The sequence below is a fragment of the Numida meleagris genome, chromosome 5 (assembly GCF_002078875.1).
Source record: "Numida meleagris isolate 19003 breed g44 Domestic line chromosome 5, NumMel1.0, whole genome shotgun sequence".
Classification (NCBI taxonomy): Eukaryota; Metazoa; Chordata; class Aves; order Galliformes; family Numididae; genus Numida; species Numida meleagris.
Genome location: NC_034413.1, coordinates 23,340,673 through 23,365,359, shown reverse-complemented (window position 1 = coordinate 23,365,359; position 24,687 = coordinate 23,340,673). Strand labels below are relative to the sequence as shown.

At 43.2% G+C, this 24,687-nt stretch overlaps 1 protein-coding gene across 5 annotated transcripts in view; it reads right to left on the bottom strand.

Annotated features, from left to right (window-relative positions):
• ZMIZ1 (zinc finger MIZ-type containing 1) overlaps positions 1–24,687 on the bottom strand; it is a 333,239-nt gene that overhangs the window by 270,622 nt on the left and 37,930 nt on the right. For all 5 annotated transcript variants that reach the window (XM_021398381.1, XM_021398386.1, XM_021398384.1 and 2 more), the window contains exon 2: positions 15,985–16,108. The gene's annotated coding sequence lies outside the window, so the exon portion shown is untranslated. The remainder of the gene's footprint in view (positions 1–15,984; positions 16,109–24,687) is intronic.

Sequence of the window (24,687 nt, the reverse complement as noted above, 5' to 3'; positions counted from 1 at the left end):
ACTATCTACCCACCAATCCTACCCATTAAACATAAACCCCTCTTCCTAATCATTTTTACACAAAGTACTTTAAATTTCTACAGCAAAGAAACATGAAACGAGTGTTTTCTCTCAAGTAAGATAAGTGATTTACATAGGTCACTCTCAAAGTAATGCTTCCTATTTACTTCCATGGAAACTACAACAGATACAAAGAGCACAATAACAGTATTTGATGGAGCAAATTCCCAGCTCCAAAATGCTACCATTCAACGTAGTCTCCACCATTAACTCTGCATTTTTGCCAGCAATGAACAAGAGCTCATATCCCACACACAAAAATCTGCACCAGCTGAGGTGACCCAGTGTCACCACTGCTGAAATGCACCACCCACCGCCTTGCTGTGCTCACATCCACTGTTTGGTCTCCAGAAATATTCAGCAAGTGTCACGAATGTCAGTGAGGACCATTTTTTCTGCATGGAGGAATTCAAGAAGACAACAACTGGATGGAAGCATTTCCAACGCTCCTGTCTCTGGCTTCATCAGATGTCTTTGTTTAATTTTCTACAGACACGGTAGACTTCGTAGGGATCCAAAAGAAACTTCTAGATTCTACTAAAAATCATCAATAATTCCATCATTCTTTTGGCTTCACCCATAGTTACCATTAGCTTGTTTCTGCATCACAGAAAGAGGGGCTGTAAGTGAAATTAGGTTTTTCACAACCTGCTCTCTACACTTACTTCTTCCCTCCAAAAAACACGACTCCACACATGTAAAAATTGGATAAAGCTGAAAGAACTCTTAGTAAAATTTAAGGAAATAAAAGGATGTAGAAAGAAGCAGAACTGTGATGCCCTATGTCCAGGATGTTTTACTACGCAGCTGAGGAAGAGTAAAATCTGTAAAAGACTGAGGAAAGTCTGGTCTCAGATAACTTCCCTGAAATGTGCTTTGTTTCTACCCAAACAAGCCAGCAAGGTTCCTAGGTGAAGAGAAAAAAAGAAAAAAGAAAAAAAAAACCACTAGAAAACAGAAAGTTATCTAAATACAGGAGCAATTGTTTCGGACCATTTAGAGAAGAAACTCCAAACTTGCAGGTGGGCTGCTATCCCCATAATGAAAACAACAGTCCCCAAGTACAGCTGTCCTTCACTCACAAAAAAATGACATCAGTATGCATCCCACATACATATAGACATGAGCACTAGCACTTTCGCATTGCTCTACAAAGTACTGCCCTCCCTCTTTCTGAAGAACTATTTTTTAATCAACTGCAATCCCATCTAGTTGTGAAGTCTCAATATGTGAGCAGTGAGAAGAGTTTTGATTAATTTAGTTTTATTTTCTACCTCCTTTAGCCTGTTTGATTATACGTAAAGCACTGCTGAACTAATTGAGGCTCACCACACCTTCTGGGAGCATATTAACTACACTTCTGCTAAGCACTGGTGTGCTACAGCCATCAATGTTACAAATGCTGTTTTATTATCATGGCAGCAAGTCACGCAAAGAACTGCAACAAACTCTATTAACATTTTATTCAAGTCCGTGGTCACATTAGGTCAAGTGCTTGCGAATAAACTCTAGAGGATGGAGTTCTGGCTTTAAGACTTGTTGCCAGTTGGTTGTATTTTCCTAGATTTATTGTTCAGCACAAATTGTAGAGTACTGACTCCATTTCATCAGGGACAAAATGTCTGTAAGATAAAACTTGAGAAGAGCAAAAGGGAGGAAAAATAAATACGTGTCTATGTAAGCATCTTCCGAGTGGCCAGCACCAGACCAGCTGGGGGCCAGCACATTGTCCTGATAACAGGATCGCACACTGCGTGCACGCCTTGTACCGCTTCATCAGTGACCATGTCGCGCCACGCAAAATAGAGACCAACGTTACTTCTGCAAGCATTTACAGTCTATAACAGGCTATAACATCCCAACAGGAGGCAGGCACGTCTGCTCCAGATAACATTCTTATGACTATCAGTTTTCCTCAACAACGTGGTACAAACTATGTCAGTGTTTCTTGGATACTGAATTTCAGAGACCGCCAACTCCTTGCAGGACAACCAACCCCCTGCTTTTCTCATCTTAATGCTGGCCAGTTGGATGAAAGCATTATTTAATGTAATTATGAAATACAGCTCTGAACTGAAGTATTCCAAGCTCTGCAGTAGGATTCCATTTGTAACTCCAAGGAGTGTAAAAACAAGAGTTAATTGCCTGTACAAATATTTCAGGGTAGTGTTTACGTAATCTACAGTACATTAAGTACCAGAGTTGTGCTCTACTGATAGGTGAAAGAACAACTCTGAAAGGCAACTGCGTTGCCAATTAGCTTTCAACAAATATGTACACAAGCTGTGCTCACAGGCTCACACTCAGCTTCCTCATTCTCCGCAAACTGCCTGGCTTATAATGGTGCCTGCTCTGTGTTCACGCACCCAGCAGATCCCGCTCTGCTTGACAAGGGGAGGCAGCGGGCTTTGTTGGGCTGAGTTATAACTCACACAACATCACAGCTTCGGATTGTGATCTTTGATCAAAACCATGTTCCAGTCACAAGCATGGGATACAAACCCTTCAGTCCGAGCAGGAGAAAGCAACCTGCTCTTGTAGTTTGTGTCAAGAGGACAGAGCTTGCTGTAACACCCCAGAATGCACACAGGTGTCCCGCATTACCTGGCTCCAACACGTGGGGAGCCCCAAGCACTTACACCCACATGCACTGCGGCTGCACCATGGCTTTGACTAACAGAGCTGTACACACACAGAGAAACAAACTCAAGTTCGCAAAACCACATGAAGAGACTAATCTTTGCAGGCTTTGGGTATATCTGTACTGTACTCCACCCAGAAAATGGACTTCTGCGTTTTAATTCAGTAAAGCCAGCTGCCCCGGGCTGAGCTCCAGGCCTGGGCACAGCTGTTGGTGCTGCTTTGGGCAGCACTGGGCAACAGGGTGCAAATGCCCAATCTTCCCTTCTGCATTTGTTTTGCAGATTACAGCCATCAGTGTTAGGATAGACTGGACCTAAAGGAAATATTTTGTGAATAGTTTAACAATAAATGTTAAAACAGCTTTCTGCAATGCTTCCAAGTTCACCCTTCTCACAGAACATTTTTCCACACTCTTGAGTTGCTGCTCTGCTAACCGCATTGAAAATTTAGCCTGAAGATGGAAAGACAAGGGCTGCAGAAACAGGAAAGTTAAAACAAACCTGGAATTCTGCTTCATAAATTCCTTTAACTCACATAATGTTATATAAATTGTCATTTTGATAAAAAGACAGCAGAAAATATGTCCTTTCTCTTAAATTGTGTGGGTTGTAAGTTACGCTTATATAAGTTTAGGTATCCACATGACTTGATGATCATGTGCCTGAGTCTACTTTTGGGGATATCTATGTTGACCCATGTTTCGTTTCAATATTTGGGAAAATAATCATTCTGCCATACTGCTGGAAGCTTGCAAGACCTTGTTAGAAGTCTTTCAGCCAGTGCCCTCCTGCCATTAAGCTGGATGTAAGCAGAGGGAGGGGACACAGTGAGACATGAAAGTGCAGCTGAAATCCGTATGGCACTGCTACCAGAGGTTTAGGAAAGAAACTTCTCTGGAGCGTTCTACAAAATGGTTCACATCTGGTCTGCATTACAACAGGAAGGGCTGCCTGACGTCTGCCAGAGCCACCCAAAGATACCAAAGAACAAACAACCGCTCCTTTGATGCACTTCTGTGATGGATAGCTTAACATACTGCAAGTCTGCAGGTCGTTTGTTGCTTTGTTAACGCAGAGTACAGCACACATAAGCCTCCCTACTTATTTATTTAATTATTCTTTTGGAAACCTGCTCATCTCAGATTATGTTACCACATTGGGATGCCCATATCTAAGAGGCATGTCTATGCATTAATATTCATCATCATCCAAGTGGGTATTTGAACTTCAGTTAAGGAGTAAAGGACATGAAGTGCATTTTACAAAAATGTTAAAGTAACCTTAAAATCTACATTCAAATGCAGAGGCACAGAGAAACAACCCAGACCAGCTCAGGTACCTCCGTGCATGCAGCCCAAGCAGAACCTCCCTACCGCTAGGTGGGACTGGCCCCTGTCTCCAGTTAGCCAGGGTGAGCGGTGCCAGCGCGGGCACGCCAAGCGCAAGCAGGGCAAAAGCTTTCAACGCCTCTCTTGCTGAGAGAGCGAGCTGAATAGGGTGACATTTTCTCTAACAAAACCGTATCTGTTCACGTGACTTCATAGGGATCTTTAACAAAGGGCTCCAAAGTCCAAGTTCAACTGTAAGGAAGGCAAGAGATTTGAAATCTAATTCCATCCTCCCTGATGAAGGGGACTCCGTATCACTCATGTAGCCACACATACAGTGGGTTAAAGACAAAAAGATTACTGTTTTGAATATAAATGACTTGGAATACATCGCTATGGAATCAAAATAAAGGATTGAAAATACGTGTGGCGGCAGTACTAAATTAATTATTAAAGCTGCTTAAGTAATGAGAGGGCCATATGGAGTAAGATAATTAATAGAAATAATGCACATCTCATAAGAAGCTATGATATCTTTAAAACATTTTTAATAGTTTCAGATTATATATATATATATATATAAACATGCAACTTTATAGATTCTATTGTGGGATCTTTCAAGTAGTGAAGTGTTGTTTTCTAATTATTATTCCTTCTCCAACCATTCACATGAGAAGATGTGTTGCTATGTTTTACCTCACATTTGGATGCACACAAGCTTTATTTTCTCCAATAGCGCTTCAGAACTTCCCTCTCCTTCTCAAAACACTGGGAACATTAGACCTTACCAATTACGTCAACTGCAGTTTGCTTCCTATGCAATAATGGCACAACTTCACATGAATTATACAGAACTGGCCAGGCACCAAATTGTATTTCTTCCTCCTAGAAAAAGGTATGAAGCTGAACAAAAGATTTAAACTGCTTCTTCCAAATAAAACATATTTGCATTCTCCAGCTCATATTTAGAATTATATGCACTTATTTTCTTTAAGAAAAGTGTGCTTTCAAGCTTTTTTTAAATTTCATTTCCCATTATGTTTGTGTACCTGTCACGTTTATGATCTTTATCATTATTATAGTGAGCAAAAAAAGAGAGAAAAAAAGACAGACATAGGAAATATGTCAACAACATTTGTAGTTCCCTGTCATTTCCTCTATTTGTTTGTAGTGATACGACTTCTGGTTAACACCAAGCATTTAGTGATATCATGGAAGATACAGCTTCGCCCTGTTCAAATATCTTGACATTTTTAAGTGCTGCTTCCTCTTGCTACCAACAGCTAAAGAAAATCCTCAAATAAACAAGAAACAAACAGGCAGAAGTGATTTCGCAAAAGAGCAGGCTAGCTACTTGCTTGCAGACCTGTGCCTCCATTTGCAGCCCACTGCTAGTTGGGAAAGGTCCTGTTACACACAAAATGTCAGCCCTGCTCACCCTTGAATATAATCCTTTTATTATCCAATGCAGCACTGCAGAGCCCATTGCCAGAAGACAGGCGGCGTAACTGCCTATAACGTTAATGGACCTTCCTATCTTAGTATTTCAACTGGTTAGGATTTCACTGAGAAATAACGAGATCCCTTGTTTTCTCACTTACAAACAAAGTATTCCTACTGTGAATCAGAGGAGGAAAGAAACAAAAAGGAACCTTTGTAAAATGTAAATCCAATAGCACGGGCTAAATGCTGGAAAATGCAGTTGTATGCCAACTACACTTACATATGTGAGGCCCTCTAAAAACCAACAGGAAGAGTGAAGGGCCAGCACAGAAACTGCCGGGCACTAGCATTTGGTATTCTTGCTGCGCGTGCAGAGGGAATCGCTCATTTTAGCATCCTCAGCCGTCCAAGTTTAGTCACATTTCTTCTTTTATTTAACTCCTTCCATCCTAAATAAACAAACACAGCAGGAAAACAAATACTGCTTTTATTTTTAGGTCGGGAAAACTGCCTCACTAGAGTTCCAGGACCCTCAGTTGCACTGCTTGCTCAATTTTACCTGAATTTCTGATGCATCACACCTTGAGACCACTAACGTTCATCCTGATAACACTGATCTGCAACTGAGCTAATTGGAAAAGAATTTGAGCCCATACCAAAATCAGGACAGAACTACTGAAGCACCACAGATAAAGCCTGGCTAAAATCATGTGCTGGCTGTACTGAATGGTTAGTTGAAACCATCCACCTCAATCGTGGATTGATACTGATTTTACTCTTCAGCTCAGCGATTCTCCAGCTGTATGTGATGGTTTTTGCTACAGTTATCTGCATTTCAATCTTTCAGCATTCACATTTTTCTACGACTCTCTCCAACAGAATTTTTTTTGGCCCATCGCCCTTCCTCAGTGTCCACAATCCATGGAGAAGAGGTGGCTGATGGTGTTATCACAGGCAAACAGAAAGACGCTAATGGTAACAGGCACTCCTTGCTAGGTAATTATTACAGGAAAAAGAATGCAAATGAGCCCTAATCTATCTCACACAATGGCAGAGGTCTCAGATTTGCATTAAATCTTTTGCAGCAGCTCCAGATAGGGGACTCTGCAGATAACAATACATCTGGAACAGGGGCTGCTTCCTCCACCCCTCGCTCCTTATTAAATTGTGCCCCCAGCAGGTACAGTTGTCCCTGAATGACTTTCCCTTCCCCCATCATTGCTCTTTTTCCCCTCATCCTTCCCTCTCCCCTGTCAGCTTTTCTGGAAAAAAAAGCTAATTGTGCATGCCATTTGGCTCAATTCATGTTTACAGTGAAGAAGAAAGTGCTGTTTAGTAATTGTAAAAGGGGAACGGACACCAGGATATCTCAGTTCTGTTCCCAGTTATGTCATTTGCTTGATGGGGGACTGCAGGGAAATAACTTTGTTTTTCTGTGCATCCATGTGTTCAGCTAGAAATATCGGGCTGACATTTGTAGTGGCCCAGCTGACTTTCATTTCATAATGGCATTTGCCAAACGCTTTCAGGAAGCAAGTGCTAGACTTCACTCGAATCCGAGCTGAGCTCATAGGAAGCTGCAGTCCTTCAGCAGAGCCACTGCCTGCATCTAATTCCCCATCTGCTAACAGGTTGCAAGGAATGATATTCTTTTCCACTGCTGTGTCCTGTTGTAAAAGGACACACACCTATGTAAGTCAGCTGGTGCCCACAGACGTGTCTGCCCACTAGCACATCACAAGGGTGCAGGAATTATGTTTGCGGTCCTCTGACTGCAGCTCACATTGTATCTAGATGACATGCCATTTTTCTCTTAGTGTCTCCAATGGCTTCCTTTGGGGCTTCTTTGGATTACAGGAGTCAAACATACTCAAGCCTTCTCTAGGGAGTCCATCAGAGAGAAGGCAAGCCTCCTTCTTGGGAGGCAAAGCAGGATCCACATTTCCCAGCACAAGCACCTCCTTGATCACCCATTTTCTCCCGAAACATTTTTGTCAAATGAAGAAAATATTTTACTTTCAAAGTTGATCTTATGTAATCAAAAATTACCTACCACAAAAGCTTGTTCCATTGACAAGAAGATAGACAACTCTAAACTCTCTACAAATTGGCAAAGTAATGAATCAGCACATAAAATATCACTCTACACGGTATGTGAGGAATGGTTTCAAAAATCAACATGGACCACCAAATCCAGCTGAACATCACCACTGCTAGGGCAGTACTCTTGCTTAGTCATGAATTTATCTGAAATACTAACCATAGGCAAAGGCTAACTTCTTGGAAATCTGTTACTAGGGAAATGTCACACTAAATCAAAACAGTTTTACTGATAATTAAAAGATACTTCCTACCAAGTTATTGACATAAGGTATAAAGTAGCCACAGTTAACTGAGGTGCACTAACGGTGTCTGAAAGGAAATATCCTGTTTCAGATTCAGAAAATTAAAAAATAAAACAGAACTGCAATCTGCCAACATGATATGCAACTATTTCCAGTCTTCTGAAATCAAAAATTTGGGGACTCATGCGCAACTACCGAAGTCTTTGACTCCTAACCACTGATGCACACGATCTTTTTATGTCAGGTCCAGACTGTTAGGAATTCCAAAAGCCAAAAAAAAATTCTAGCAGCCACCAAGGGACAGCACGGTGTCACACAACCAGATAACACCACTCTCAGTTACACCTTCAGATACATTAATATCCTCTATATGTGCTCTGGAGACAGAGGAATGCTTTGTTCCTCTATCTATGAGGTGTTTTTTTCCTTCATCAATTCACCAATGCCAATGCAGGCAGGCAGTTCCTCTGGAAATCGGCTGTGGCTCTAAGTATTTTTAAAGCCTACATAGCTTTCTAGATTGGGTGAACAGTCTTAGACTATTAAGCTATTACCAGAAATTAACAAATGGATTTTTTTAAATAAGCAAATAAATGCAGTTACGGAAAGGGTTGGATTTAATGCCACGTAACAAGTTAATTTTCCAATCATCATGGTCTTGCTGATTTCCATCTAACGGAGCAGTAGGTGCGGCAATGACTTTTGGCAGTTACTGGACTATCCCGTGCTCATCTCTAAATCAGACCAACAGACTGTTGGGATCCTCATCTGACAGCAGGATTGGGTACAATTACCATACGATACAGACATTTCACCTATAGCTTTTTTGTTGTTGTTGTTTTAAATAACTAGCTGCTAAGGGTTCTTATTTTTAAAATGCTTCAGGTCCTTTCAGGTACTGAGGTTCTCTGAAAGGATGTCCTCCCATTTGCAGTGACATTTAAGCCTCCTACCACTTGGAAGGACTGAAGTGGTACGATGTTATGAATGAGCAGTCTTCACATCAGAAAAGCAAAAGCTGTCTTGCTCTGATTAGTTCACTTAAAATGAAAAAGGAAACCTTCATTCATCTTGTTCATAAAGCTGCAAACATTCTTCCTTTTAATCTGTATGCTAACTTCCCACTGCTAGAAAATCTTTCAGAAAATTGCAGCAATACAATGCAAAAAGGGGATATTTTAAAAGCAAGCTATGACAGGTACCAGAAGCTACAATGTCTTAGATTTCTAAGATGCTTTATTCCAGACTTTCCACTGACCTATAGGCTACTCCTCCTCAGTGACCCATTCTAGTCCCATTTCTACATATGCACAATAGTCTTCCATATTCTTAGGTAGCAGTAGACTATTAGAGCTCAATATTAGTTGTTCACCAGCGTTCGGAAGTCAGGGATTAATTACCACACTGGTGCTGGACCAGCAAAAGCATCAGGGCAGAGAAAGTCAGCTGGAACAGCTCAGACCAACGTCACCACCACTGAACCGCGCTCAGCTGGCTCTGCCTGGAGCCAGCACAGCTCTCATCCAGCTGCCTCCTCCTGCGTGCACATCCTGGGGTGGCGGTGCTGGACAAACATCTTCAGATGGAACTGCTGCACACACTGTGAGCCTAGCGACCCTAGCAACTTATGCTATGTGCTTCAGGGAACACTCACGTTAAGCATTAACCAGTTGAACAGTACTGCCAAATAGACAGTCAAATATTTATAAGGTTTTCAGAAGGTGCTAGATTAACCTCATCTTTTCAGTATAAAGGCAAGGGCCACAATTTTTTCCTGTTTCACATACCCAGAAGTTGTACTTCTGAAATTTTGAGACTTGCAACAAAAAGTTGTTGTAAAGAAAAATCCAAACAAAAAGCCTAATACGGATTCAATGCATAGTATAAGCAACTGCAGTTGCACAAATAAGAATAGCATGCTGTGTTCCTACAGAGAACAAGAAGCAGAACACAGTTCCTGGAGCCGGTGACCACAACTTCACCTGAACAGCAGCTTTTCCTTCACAAGTTTGTTTCCAGTTCATTTCACGGCAAAGGCAAAAACTGCCAGTGTGCTTTCAAGGATCTCAGCAGCTTTTCCCCATACTACTCTCAAGCTTTTTGAGAGGTCCCCGCCACAGCAGCATTCTCATTTCACTTAAGCACATGAGACCTCTTACACTGCTGAACTAGGGAACTGTCAGCTCCTTCTGAGGTGAAGGCATTGGCACTTGAATGGCGGTGGAAAGTGGGCTCTGTTACAGAAGGGCTTGGGGAGGGGGAGAGTGAGGTAGCGCATGATTTACTTGCCAGCATCCTATCATGAAGTCACATCAAGCCTACCAGCAGAACTCCTCCAGTCCAAACTAATGAAGTAACCTTACCATGCGACAAATTTGTAAGGGGTTTGCCTGTGAGGTGATTCCATGAACAAACTGCTATTTTGAGTTGCATTTTGAAAAGGATCTTTATTGGTAGTCATGTTAATTTCAAGCTGAAGCGCCGATATTTGAGCTGATTTAATTTAGCCCAGCACTGACTCCAGCATTCCAGAGATTTGCCTCTTCACAAATGTGCAATCCTTTTGTCATCCACTTAGTCTACAGCTCCATGGGTATTTGCAGTTACAGCCCTGCAGTGCCATGCACATTGCAGCACATCGACAGCTCCTACAGCTTTCCGAGAGAGATGCTGGGGAACACAGCAGCGGCACAGAGGCACCACTGAGGACAGAAGATCGTTTGAACAAGAGTAAGCAAATTTGCTTCAGCTTAACAGCCAGTGACAGGTGAGCCTCGGCCCTCCACCTGAATGAAAGACACAGGTAGTGCCTCCCTGGAGCATTTCTGACCGTAAGCTGCAGGTTTGCAGACAGCTGCTGACAGCTATGGGGTTATGCTAGCAGTTCCCAGGCAGGATCATCTTGCTTCCTTTCTAGAAGGGCCGCTTTCCTAAAGCCACACACAGGTTTTGCTTCCTTGCTGTGCTTGTGTAAAGTCTGCTGTCTGCAAGGAAAAATACCAAAGTCCTAAGTATGACAGTCGGTAAATACTGAACTAGCACACAATAAGATCCATAAGGAACATTCTTGTTTTTAAATTTTATACCTGCTTCTAATCTGATTTCATCTCCTGCATTCTGAATTGGCCACAGAATTACAGACACACAGCACTGCCCGCGGAGCACAGCAAGAAAAGGCTACTGCTCTCCACAGCTGGTGGCAAACCACAGTCCCCATCCAAACCACATGTGCCAGAGACCAAATATTCTGCATTTTGCTTACTGCTAATAAAGCTGCTTCACTTCATTAAAAGCAGCTTATCATTTTATCTACTCACTCTGATTAATTAACCTCTGGTTAAAGTGAATGAGCACTTGATTTGAGGATTTTATTAATGTGACACTGGTGAACCACTTGCATACTTCCATCCTTTTCCTTTGATTCTCGGTTCTCCCTGTACCAACAATATTTTATTGGGCCATTTGGATTGTCAACCCCTCCCGCCCCCCGTACACTTCAAGCATACCACAAATGCTCTTACGGAAGAGTAAGAAAGGAAAGGTCCCACAGCTCAAACTCATCCAAGGCTCAATTTCCCCACTGAAATGTATGGATTAATAACTTCTGCTTCTCTGTTATGACCACGGGCTTTGGAAAGAAGAAAGAGCCAGGTAAACATTGAGAGTTGCTGGAAACAAGGGGCAAAAACAGCACCATCAGACCACACAATCAATTTGCTTTTTCCTGAATAAAACACAGCTTTAAATATGAAGCACAAACGGCCGTCAGTTCCATCCAGATCCTCGACTTCCTTAGAGAGCAAAGAACTTTCTCCCACGCCAAACACCATGTGTTGTATAGGAATAAAGACAGCTTCTGCTACAATATATGCCTGCAGATTTTACAGTTGCATACGACCGCCAAATTCTCAATTTCTAGCAGCAAAAAACTTATGCTACTCTTTTTTAGCCAAACGTCTGAAGACTGAAATTAGAGAGCTGCTCATTTTGCTGGCAAACAGTGTTTTTCTTCATATGCCTTACTTTTGTCTCTATTCAATTGATTTTACGAATATCCAAAAGTTCCTGAGAAGCTGAAGAAAACCTTCCCTTTTCCCCCTTTCTCCTCCTCAAAAGAGAGCATCCCTTCTTTAGCAAAAACGTTCACGGAGAGGATCATTAGGCCTAAAATCATAGCGGGCTCTGGTTTGAGGGAAGAGTAGCGGGAGAAGAAGGAGAGGGGGAGATCAAAGTGCCTGGGTCACCTTAAAACACAGGTCTCACTTCCTGCTCCATCAAGGGAAACTATACCTTAAACACTACTGAAATTACTGAAAACAGTGGCTCTTTCAAGAAAAGAGCATGCTTATACTCTACAGCTGATAACCTAAACACAAGCCTGAAACTCATGGTCCAACCAGACAGCCCTGCATGTGAGAAGGCACCAAGGGGAGGTCTGGTTTGCATCACACGCGGCGCACTAACTGACTGGGAGTCACTGATGCAGTTCATCTGGCTTTCAAGGCCATCAGCACCAGACCCAGACATTTCAGACCACATGTTACAAAGCCCTTCCCAGTACAAGTTTACTTAGTGAGTTCAAATCAGTACAGGCTTTTCTGGACAAAATTTCCCTACAACATGCGGCTTCCCACTGACCTGCCTCACATCTGACATGACATTAGTGCAGGGCTACATAGTGATACTCAGCCTAACTGAGCAGGAACATACAACGTAAGCAAAAGTCATACCAAAATCTGTCACCCACGCTAACAGCCGTGAGCTGGGCTTTGTTACCTTCAGCCACTAGTGATGGATTAGCACCACAGGCTCCTTCCCAAAGCCCCATCCCACAGGCTGCCGAGCTGCGCTCCTACAGCCCTTCCAGCCGCAGCTCCTCACAGAGGCCTGCAGAGCTCCAGGCAAAGCAGGGAACTCCCTCACAGCCCTGGCAACCACTGCTGCGTGGCAGGGGGTGGGCTGCAGCCGGCCCCCACAAGCACCCCACCAGCCCAGCAAGAAACAAGTTCATTACATCTGAAACTCTGTGCATTTAAAACTGACGTTTTACATTTTACTGAGTACAACCAATGAATGAGAAATCCTAATTCAAAACTTCTCAAAGGATTTGAGTTAAAAAAAAGGGGGGGGACTTGAAACAAATACCTTGTTGAAATGCTCTGTGAGAGCTCAAGAGTTATGACCTTGATTTATATATGAAAAGAGGAATACAAACAAAGAGGGTAAGTTTCCCACAGGCAGGTGGGTTGTTAGAGGCACGCTGCTAACAGCCAGCCTGGCCACCTGAAATGCTAGCAGGCAGCAGTGTCACCTTTCCTTTGGAGATGGCTCAGGTTGATACAAATGAGAGGGCAAAAAAAAAGGGGAGGAGGGGGAGGAATAATGAGGACAAAAGTTCTTTCAAAATCAGCACACAATTTCTGAAGCCATCTGAATTGCGATACGGTTGCTCTTTCAAGGAACAAAAACCTGAAAACAACTGCTGTACACATTTAGTTAAAGACAGGGAGGAAAGCCCAGCATTAAGTGCAGCAAACAATGCAGCAATCCGCAGGCCACCAGCCAACCTGATTCACTGTTGCCCTGTCCCTGCCCTTTTTTCTGTTCCCATTCCACACTTGGATAGGGGCAGGAGCCTCCCTGTCCCCACCTTTCCTGCCTCTGCTCTGGTGTGACACACAGGCAACAATTTCCTTTTGCTTGGGTTCTCCAATGTCACTATCACAGCAGCCTTTCCTCTGCAAGCCTTTCACCTCAAGGAATACAGACTGCATGATGGTGTTTGATAATACAGACTCTGTTGCTTAAACACCATACATTTGCAGACAGTTAAAGCCAATTTGACAAAGGTATTGCAAAGGGGCTAAACAGCACACATTTCCTGGGTGCAAGCTGCTACAGCAGCCCCAAAGGGGACAACATGCTACGCACGGATGGCCTCCCTCACCTTGCTGTCCTTGAAAGGAGAGCGGGGGCGGTCTGCCTGATGGTGCAACTCAGGAACTGTGTGCTAGGGAGCAGTAAGTGAGGACTCCCCTCTAAATTTCCAGTGCTGTGTAAGAGGGAAAAAGAGCTATCTCCAGCCAAAGTGGCAACAGAGAGGTTGCATGCAGCCCAATAAATGGAATGGAGGCACTTGCCTCTGCTGCAAATCATCATGTGAGACACGTGCTGGGTGGGAGGCAGCAGCAGCAGCTGATGTCCACGGTCCCACAAAGCCGCTTGCAGAGTCTGCTTCCTTCAGCCCCAAGCCCAGGGATTTTGAAGGCATTCAGTAACTGTACAAAAACTCAGCTGGAGCTATGAATCTTAACAACAGCCTTCCTTCGCACCTGCAGCTCAGCCAAGGCTCCCACGTCTCAGTGTGCCCCAAGATTGTGCATTTCAAAAGAGTTTTACAGAGCCCTTCACTTGTCTGGAAGAAAATAGGTTCAAAAGCCACCAAGCAGCTTCTGCAGGCTCCTCCTCACAACACACCACAGTGGCAGAGGCAATGCCTGCCTGTGACAGCACAGTCAGCTGCATTATTTAGTCTGGCACCAAGGAGAAAAGCTATCAGCCGTTTTTAAGTTAAATTCGGGGAACCAGCTGAGGACCAGCGATTGCCATTTCTGAAGTGAAAGAAGAGGAGTGTAAACAGCCTTTCCATAGTAACAAAGATTAGCAGCCTGGAGTCTGACACTCCTCCTGCATTAAAAGATAGGAGACAAAGCAATAGACAGGTAATTACGCAGACGGGGCCCTGGGGAAATTGCGAACTCCTTGAGAACCCTTTAGCTGGTCTGTACCTTTCTCCTTGTCTCCATTTCAGCTGAAGGTCTCCAAGAAACATTTGCCCATTAGGTCATTAGCTTTATTGCTGAAGGTAGTCAGGCAGCTGGTGGCGGCCATTCAATAAAGACTTAGTTTGGCTTTGCACCATCAAGAATGAGATGGAGAATGAGAAAGAGCATCCCGAGGCACATTACCTGTCTGCAGCTTATCCTTTATAAGTTAGTGTACTTAGTCTGAGGCGTCTGACAAACGAACTCTGACAAATCTCACTGGTGCAATTTAAGACATTATTGCATTGCAATGTCTCCCCAAGCCCCTCACAAAGGTTAGCACCACAGAGCAAATCTGGAAGAAAAACGTACATCATGCACTGGCCTCCCATATTCCCAAACTAGACAAGTTAGCATAAGCCCCCTCTCAGTGCTATGCTAAGGTATTAAGCTGAACTGCACCAGCTGAGGCCTAAACAGGAGACACTGCCTCCACTACAATAAGAATTTACCTCTAATGCAAAGTTACAATGGGAAGTAACATCCTGAAGCACTACATTCAGTTCCTGAGCAAATAATAACCTAAACACCGAGGTTTGCTATCAAAGCATATATGCAATTTGTCCAGCAACTCACTTCAGTCTGCACAAGCATCTCACTCTGCTCTATGAATCACATAACAAAGCTTTTCTCTTTTGTATATCCTGACAAATTTTGTGGAAGGAACGATATGGATTACTTGTGGATCACACCATCAGATATAACTACAATGCTTAATTGCTTAGGAGGCACCACAAAGACTGCATTTGAACTCTCACCCACCACATTTTGCACTTCTGCCCAAAACTTAAAGCCTGGAGAGGTGAGGAAATGCAGATGATCTCTGACTCTTCATAAAACACACCATTCTGATTTGGAGCTGGTGTTCCAGCTGGTTCATATCTTATCCACCAGTGGTACAAACAGCCATGAAACCACTGAAAACCTCAGAGAAGACAGGTTAAAAAGGTAATAATAGAAGGAAAACCTTATGAGACACTGTTCTTCAACTCAACTTCCCTAGACCTAACTCACTGTCTTCTCATCTAAGCTGACAGTCAGAAAAAGATTCAACCAGTCAGCAATACAACAGTTACATTATTTATTAGTTCCCTGCGAGCTTTTAAAATGCATCTCCTCTTCCAGTTTTTGCAGAGGGACTGTACCCTGCACCCACAAGTGGAGCAAGAAGTGCACAAAGCTTCCGTTTGCATCAGACTGTTAAAGACAGCAGAAGGGCAATCCATGTTAAACAAGAGACTTGTCTCAGCTCTACACAGACTAGCTTCTTCTAACATTACCCCTGTTTCCAAGAAGAGCCGAACAGGCAAGGTACTTCTGAGAACACATCATTACCTCTTACCTTTTTGAAGAGGCCGCCGCCAATTAGAACATTCCTGGAGCTTCTAATTCAGCAAGGAGAAGGGGAGGAGGAGCCAGGGGGAAGGAGCAGGGTGTTGTTTTCCTCCTCAGCACAATGGTATTTCCTAGGTGAAAAAACAAAATGAAGTAAATAAATATTAGGGTTTTTTGTTTGTTTGTTTGTGAAAAGGCTACAGATTACAACTCCTTGGACAAGCTACTGTGCCTCTCCTCTCCCGTCCTAAAGTATCAGCTTGAGCTGTCCTGTCTCCTCCTATCATCACCGTAGGAAAGCGTGGATACGAAGTCTGAGTCAGTTACTACTAAAAAAAAATGGAAGTGGATTCACCTATACCAGAATGGGATAAGAAGTCCCATCCAAAAATATTTTTGAGCCCTCATTCTATCTAATGAAGTAAACATGCTTCAGTCAAGCTCACACCCACGTCTGTAAAGATTCAAATGAACAGCTTTTACTATCAAAATAGTTGGCAAAAGGCAAATTCCAACTTGCATGCTGAACATATAGGCATACACTGACATTCAAGTGCTTATGAATTATGAGACATGTGCAACCAATCATAACTTGTATTTCTTCCTCTTACAGTTACTATTCTTCCTAAAACAACATTGTCCTAGAACAACATCGAGTCCAGTTATATTGAATCTTTCATTAAAAAAAAAAAAAAGAAATGCCAGAACGATGGGAAAGGAAACCGAAGAGCCTTCTTGTGAAGAAAGATAACATCTAGGAATCCATTTTTCTCCTGCCTCACTGCCATAAACCACAATCCCTCACCTCAGACTGTATCTCAGATACTCTTTACCCCATTCTGACCACGAATTTACGGAAACTTACAGATACACAGAATTAATGGGCCCCTCCCTACCTCCAGTACCTGCCTCTGATGAAAGGCAGGCAAATCAAGTGGAAGGATGCATGCAAGCCATTAATGTATTTGAGGAAATGGCAATCCACTCAGGGTTTTCCACAGGGAATGAACAAAGAGAAACACATCCAGTCTGCTCTCCATCACATTTTGTTAGCTCATACTCACACAGAAAACTCTACTCGTTTCTGCCCCACAGAAAATCCAAATGTAAGTCCTCAAAATATTAAAAAGAGTTTATGCCACATTCCCGCACGCCTCCCCATCCCCCAAAGGACAATTATCCTGCTTGCTACTGCGCAGAACTGCACACAGGATCTTGGTCTCCCCAGAGCGATTCCACACAAGGGGCCCAACAGATGCAGAACAACAGAAAATGCGGCACTTCCAGAAAAAACATCTCCCTCCAAGCCGACCACGTCTGTCCAATTCCAAATGGCCACAGTTCCTGCATTTCTCTAGGGGACAACAGCTCTGCTCTTCTCTCCTCCTGTCAGCAAGACTTAGAGCTGCAAGAATAATTCTGTCCAGATTCGCCTCTAGATAGGCGATGATTTAAAGAATTCATGAAGTAACAGTGGCAGTGTAAATAAACAATGAAAAACTAAGTAAAGATCAGAGAAAGAAAAAAAAAAACAAAAACCAGGAAAAACATGCACTAAGCAGAGGAAGAACAAGATTAGCAACTCAAAGCCTATTCTGCTTTGTTATACTCACCATAAATAGGTCCTGCAACATCTAGCAACGCAGAAGGGAACTTGACATATAACATTTACCTGCTCAAAGCTCTGCCTCCCCAGCCCATTCCCTGAAGGTGAACCTTCCTACTCTGGCTAATTCTATTTCCTTCCTGTCCTACATCCCTCCTAGGCACCCCTACCCTGACAGACTCCAGCGCTCTTTGTGCGTGCTGTGCAAACAGAAGCCCACAGCAGCAGCACTCAGGCCATTCATTACCTTTCTTGAAGAGGGGGCAGTGTGCTCCAACCCACTGTGGGAAGGAATGGCAAGAAGTGGTCCTCAGTGAGCTGCTCCCAACATCCTCCCACACAACACGGACAGAGCAGCTCCACACAGACCAGGTCACTAAAGCTACAGCCCCCAAACACCCTCTCGTTTTCTATCTGGTTTACATCATTTCCTTTTTATTATCAAAATGATGCCTTAGGAAGTGTTTTTCTCACTGCCAAGAGAGACCCTGACACTAGTCAGGTAAAGTCTGCTAGGAGTTGATACATTGGTTACATTTCAAGTGCTTAAAATTTTACACTTTCATCCTCATACTGCCAAGAGAAAAAAAATTAAGTCAATGTACAAGGCTTGGAGGAAGCATATTTTTAGTCAAACATAAAATCAAGGTGGCAAAAAAAAGAAGTCTAAGTGCAAAACTCTAAAGTTTATTAACAGCACCCTCAGAAAGACAGAAATCTGTCACAAGTACCACTTCGCGATGTAGTTTTGACTCAGACATCATTTCACTCAAAGAAAGTGAAATTGTTCTGTTCTCAGATCCTCAGGCAATAAAAATATAAAGTAAGATGAAGTGAAGTAACGCATTACCTAAAAGTCAAAATCCAATTGGAGAAACCTAGCGAAATGGCTTACTGTACCACGAGACTTGACTAAGTTTCTGGCAGGACCAGAGATAATCTGTAAAAGATAAATGTCAAAATGTTTTGGGTATACAGCTAGTATGAGAAGGAAACAAACATAAAACTGGGAAACACGGCATGGAACCCAACAAATCGTTGACATCAACAGCAGATAAGCAAAGAGGCATATGTTAAGACAAACACCCTCATATGGAGTGTGAGTCAACTCCTGCAGCAGATTCAGCCAAGATGCTTTCTTATATCTAGCTTAATAAAAACAACCCATAATTCCCTCAGCCAGAGATGGCTTTTCATTGTACTTATACCACAAGTTATGATTCTGAGCAATACTCAAACCCAAGGTAAAAACTGGACAAGCTGTTCTGAACTGCTAACTTGACTGAAAATTAACCCTTCTTTCCAAGCGATCATTGCCAAATTCATTCCTCTTGGTGCATGACAGAAACATACGTTCAGATATTCACTAAAGCTAGTCCACGTCTCACAGTTAAAAGATCATTCATAAGATCTAATCATTAATTTAACTGACTTCAAGACATTCTAAGTTCAGAAAATATGAGTTTTGGGAAAGTAGCTCCCCTCGCTTCCAGCCTGGACCATGGGGTAGTGGAGAGCTCACTCCCCAGCTGGGGACAATGGCAGTTGGGGTGCTGCCCTGCTAAAGGGAGGCCCCACTGGCCAGCCAGCCTGGAACACGTTTGGGTTTGTTGGATTTCCTAGATCTCTTATGTCTATTACCTCTATCACAAGAACTAGAGAAAAGAATTAGATCATTATACTTAGTTCATTATACACAACAGCAACCCTCTCATGCCCCAAAACGCACATTGTGCTATAACATAAGGCAAAGCAGGGTTAAAAAAAATAAATAGTACATCATCACCAGCTTGCACACTTCGGAGGGACAAAAACCAGTCTGCTCTAGGTTCTTCAGCCTTCATTTTCCAAGTGGCTACTTTCCTTCAGGTAAAATACATGCTCACTCAGTGTGCGCTAATAGAAATAGGTCAAGTTTCTATTGCAATAAAAAAATGCTATTTTCTTCTGTTTATTTTTTCAACTTCTTCTTCCAGGCTTCATCTAATAAAATAACTATTCCATGAATATCTACTGAGGAAGAAGTAACCTCCATTTCTCCCCGCAGAAAAACAAACAAGTTAAGAATAAAAGATGAAAATACTCCTTACCACTACGATAAAATTCTTGCTCAACCTTTGTTAAAATGCCCCTTAGAACAATGCTGCATGTCACACAGCAACCTCCAGCCCCTTTTCCACTGATGGCACTGGGGGACAAGGCTCTGACCATGGGGCCAGACACAGCCCAGGCTGTGGGCGCGTGCTTCCAGGCCCCCCCTATCTGTGCCCACTGTTTTGAGTACCCCTTGAGGGCACCCCACCTCTAGCTCTTGAGGCTAGACTCTAACGCATGGTTTGAAGCCAAGAGCCTCAGTCCATCATGCCAAGTTCCTTCTCTGATCTCTATTTTAATGACTAGATTTGGGGTAGAAGCAGTATGAAATAGAACTTGCACACAACATCATACCTTCCTGCAGCAACAGAGACCAAGCTAGAAATTAAGAAACTCTCATTTAGTTAAGGATTAATTAAAAGCATATCCCTATCCTGTGTGTGTGCACCTCTGTCTCCACACACAGAATAGGGTAAACACCCCCACCTGGACTGAGGGTATTTGTGGAGGAACAAGTTTCTTCAGATACAAACATTATTTCCCCAGGATGATATCTGCACTAAGAGGAAGCACTTGCACTCCCTCTCACATCTATTAGAAATATTCACAAAAAGTCATCAAAATATTGCTGGAGAAGTGTAGCTGGAGGATAAAGACACGGTAAGCATGAATCAAAACACAGATTCAAGCTTTCCCTTGATTTCCCCAGGTATTAAGGAAGCTATGAGATTCACCCATCAACAGATGTCCAAGTATAAAAACTGTGCTTTATTTATACGAAATACAACTCCTAAACAAGAACCACACTTCTTATTAAATTTGAATGGGTTTCATTCAAATGCCAAATGTATTGAACATCTGCATTTTTATTTAGAGGTGTTTACATAATTCATTTTGCAGCTTACATGTATACACAGATATTTCCCCATCTGCTTTGTGTCACAAAAAAACTCTCAAAATGGTCCTTGTGAATATTTGTCCTTGTGAAAAATTAGGTTTACAAAAGCACCATTCACATAAATGCACTTAATTATCAGTCTTCAACTGCAATGACCGCCAATAATGAAAACACCAACAAAACTTTTTCTTAACCACCAAGAGAAGGTGCATGCCCAGCACTAGTAAGATTTTATTCCAGATGTTTTCTATGCAAACACCAACCCCAGCGCACCCAAGCACGAGGGAAGATGCTCATCACTTGAAAAATCTGCCCCCTTCCCAAGAAACGAGGAGAGAGGGGAGAAATCATTTCACAAAACATTCATTTTTCCCCTTTAATGTAGAACTAGAAACCCTTTGTCTGGAGGCCATGCTGCTCAGCCCGCAAAGTGACCGAGGTGACAAGGCGCTGATAACCTGGCCCAACTAGCTGCGTTTCGGGGGGACTCAGGACCCAGAGCACAGGGACAAGGCCAGGCGGGCAGCCAGGGCCAGTCCCACAGCCTCCTGCTCATCCACACTGATTTCCCCACAATGTGCTGTGTGAGCTCAATTTCCCACTTTTCTGTCTTATTCTCAATTAAAAAGAGGATACATTTCATGCTGGAAATGGGTATTTTTTGAAGCTTGAATCATTTAGCCTATTAAACTCAAGCCCGTAATATGGGTGTTATTTCTTAAAAACATACAGTAAATGCATTAAATTATTGATGGTCATTAAACAGGAAAAAAATTTTAAACAGCTCTCAGCTTTTATCAATCATTAATGCAGTTTCCACTTGTGCATCTCACTGGGTTGCTATCACACAGCACAGAGCAAAGAGTACAAATCCTGAAGGCATGAATTCATTTTCTCCTGATGCAGAGTAAAAATATTCTTGGCAATGGGAGAGAGGCCAAAACACGAAGCAGAAGGGCTGAAAGGAGGCTTCTGTCTTTGGCAGCAAACAGGCAGCGACACTCTCGGAGACCAAGGCCCATCTCCTCCTGAAGCACCAGCCTCGAGTGGCCATGGCCTCCCCTACAGTGCTCACAGACACGATCGCGACCTGAACTACATGTTCATTTGGGGGACATGCAGGGGTAAAAGGAGCACCGAAATCAATGGTGGCACCTCCAGCAACATCACGGAGATGAAGCCTTCACTCCAAGCTGCTCACCAGTGAGCGATTCTGTAAAATAGATAATGTGCAGAACAGCCTGGCTGTCACTGAACTGACAGCTGGAGCTCAGAAAGCAACTCAGACTCAGACAGTCTCTTGAAGCTATTGTGAACCTTTACTGGGGCGAGTTATGACTAGACCTAATGCTTTTATCAGCTCGGAGTGACTCATGTCAACGTGGGAACGCAGAGCCCACTGCCAGCTGGTGGCACCTCACCAGGCTGTGACATGCTGCTGGATGTGTGGGGAAGTGCGGTCCTGTTCTTGTCCATTTTAGGGACAGGCTGAGAGCTGGTCTTACAAAGGTGCTCTCTCTCAGCTTTCATCCTCCCCAGTTTTATTGAAGTTCACTAGTTTCAAATGCAGCAAAGAGGGAATGCCACATCTGAGTGCAGCACGTAAGGACTTACCTGACCCACTCTGAAGCAGCTGCTGCAGACAAGCCACAGCTGCTGCTGGAACCCAAATTAACCTGATCTAAAGGAACTTGCCTCCACTGCAGTGAGCTGTGGCAGTGCTGCAGGATGCAGACAGTGCCCAGGGACACTTTGATCCCACCTCAGAGGTACCTGTGGGAGCTCTCAGAGTGCTCCGCTTGCCAGGAGGGCACCAACCCTCCTGGAACATCTCTGTGTGCACAGAAAAATAATTAAAAGACACACAGAAAGAATCTTTGTCTGCTCCCAAATCCAAGTCCTATGGAGGTTTTTTTTTCCTGAAAATGATTCAAGAATGCAGCAAGCTGAGCAACCAGATAATGCCAAATGTTGATACCAAAGTAGCCAGGAAAGCTGCTGTCACTGGAAAACATTGTCAAGTCTGCCTGTTTACAGTCAGCTTTGTTACAAAATATAACAACATTCACTTCCAACCATTGTTAGTGCAGATCTACATGTAAAAGGTTTCCTTTAGGAATATGTTCCTATCTCATTATACAGAGCCCCAAGGAAGGCAATAGCAGCATTAAAATAATAACACACGAGCTACTACATCAGTGAATTGATTTCCTGATACATCAACAAATGAAGTAACTCCCAATCAATCCCAGTGTAACATTAATCCTTATCTGCACCGAGCCCTGTAGCAGCAGCAGCAGCTCACATGACCCACATGGCACCCAACAGCTCCACATTTCCACATCGGCCCAGGAGTGGGCCCAGCCCTGTCAGCAGACACTCAGCTACCCTGCAAGGCCATGACCATGGGGGATGGCCCCCAGGAAATAGGTGGAGGCTCTGGCCCAGCCCATGGCTGTTGGCACCGGGCAGCACCCCACTCACCCTGTGCCCAGCACTGGCAGCCGCCAACACAAGGAAAGGAAGGGCTCTGCAGTCTGTGGGGGCTCTGGAGCTAGCTCTAAGGGCTGCCCTGCATGACACAATGGATGCAATTTTCTGCCTTTGTGCAAAAGGATGGATTACTTGTAACACACATTTCTTGCTATGTTTTTTTTTTCCTTTTTCTTTTTTAAGTGCTTTCTCAATTTTCTGAAAGCACTCAAGTCCACATCTCAACCCCCCAGGGCACATTTACAGAAGTTACAACTGCTGTTTCCTTGCGTCTAGTCTGCAAAACACATTAGCTCTTCAGTAAGTTATCTGGAGTTTTTATCCGGATGCCCCAGGATGGATCCCTGCCTACGGGGCTCCATGGGACTGCCCACCATCCATACTATTCCCCCTTCCTCACTGAGAGCAAGGCTCGTGTGAGAACACAAAAGCAAGGGCTGCAGAACGAACTTCTCCACATCCCCAAATGCAGATTTCAGGACAAACACAGATAGGCCCAATGGAAAGCAGCTCTCAAGTAACAGTTACAGCTTGCAAATTCTCATTACTGTTTGTAAGAGAGGAAACACTTCTTTCAGTACAGCATTGCACGCATAATGGAATTACCACAGATCCACACACAAGGCTCAATTCTTTGGCACCCATTAATTTCCAAGACAGGACCTTCACACATTGGATGTTTGAATCTGCCGCGGCAATATCTGTGCACACACACTCACCCCTTTATTATTATTTTTTAGGAACTGATACCACGATAAAACGCTTAAAATAACAAAGCCAAACAACTGTCAAACCATCACTAGTATGAGCTCTCAAACAGGTTTCCATTTCATAAATCATTTTGGTGTTCCAGTTTCACACTACCCCAGGGAAGGCTATATGCAGAACAGAGAAAATTTATTATCAATATGCAGTGATCATTTGGCAATGAAACCAGCTGCTAGTAAGGACTTGTGCAGTGGCACTATGATTTCCATGCATTGCATCTGCAGTATAGAGAGCTGCATAAAACCGATGGATTACCTCTAGGCTTGCAAAATCAGCACAAGACAAACAGCTCTGCTTCAAGTGCTTCAGTCACTTTTCCACACTACAGACATCTGTCCATTTATTATGTTGATGCTTCGTATTATTTTTTTTGTAACAACCTATTTTTTAGTATTTTGGTATTAGTTTTAACTAATACCAATATTTTCTTTACATCTTAAAAAAAAAAAGAATCAGGAATTCTCTTGTTCTGCTCCTTTCTTTCCTTTGAGATAGGCTTCTGTAAGTCAGTGGTCCATGGCTGGCACTTGGAACATCGGTCTCCCAGAGCAGAGGAAGAATCAGTGAGCCATAACCTATGTGCATATATATATGTATATTTATATTATTATTGCTATATTTCCCACCTCCAGCACATTGGCTTGTCTGGAAGATCGCAATACTTTTCTTCTAGAAATTCATCCAAGAGCTCATTTCTAGTTACAAGAAGCTCAGCCTCTTGGAATCTAATCAGAAACCAAAATGACTGCCTCCAAACAAACCCCTACAAGGACCACCTCCTGCACAGAAGTACAACCATGCTATGTGAACGCCTGCCACATAATAGAATTCATGATTAACAGTATTCCTTC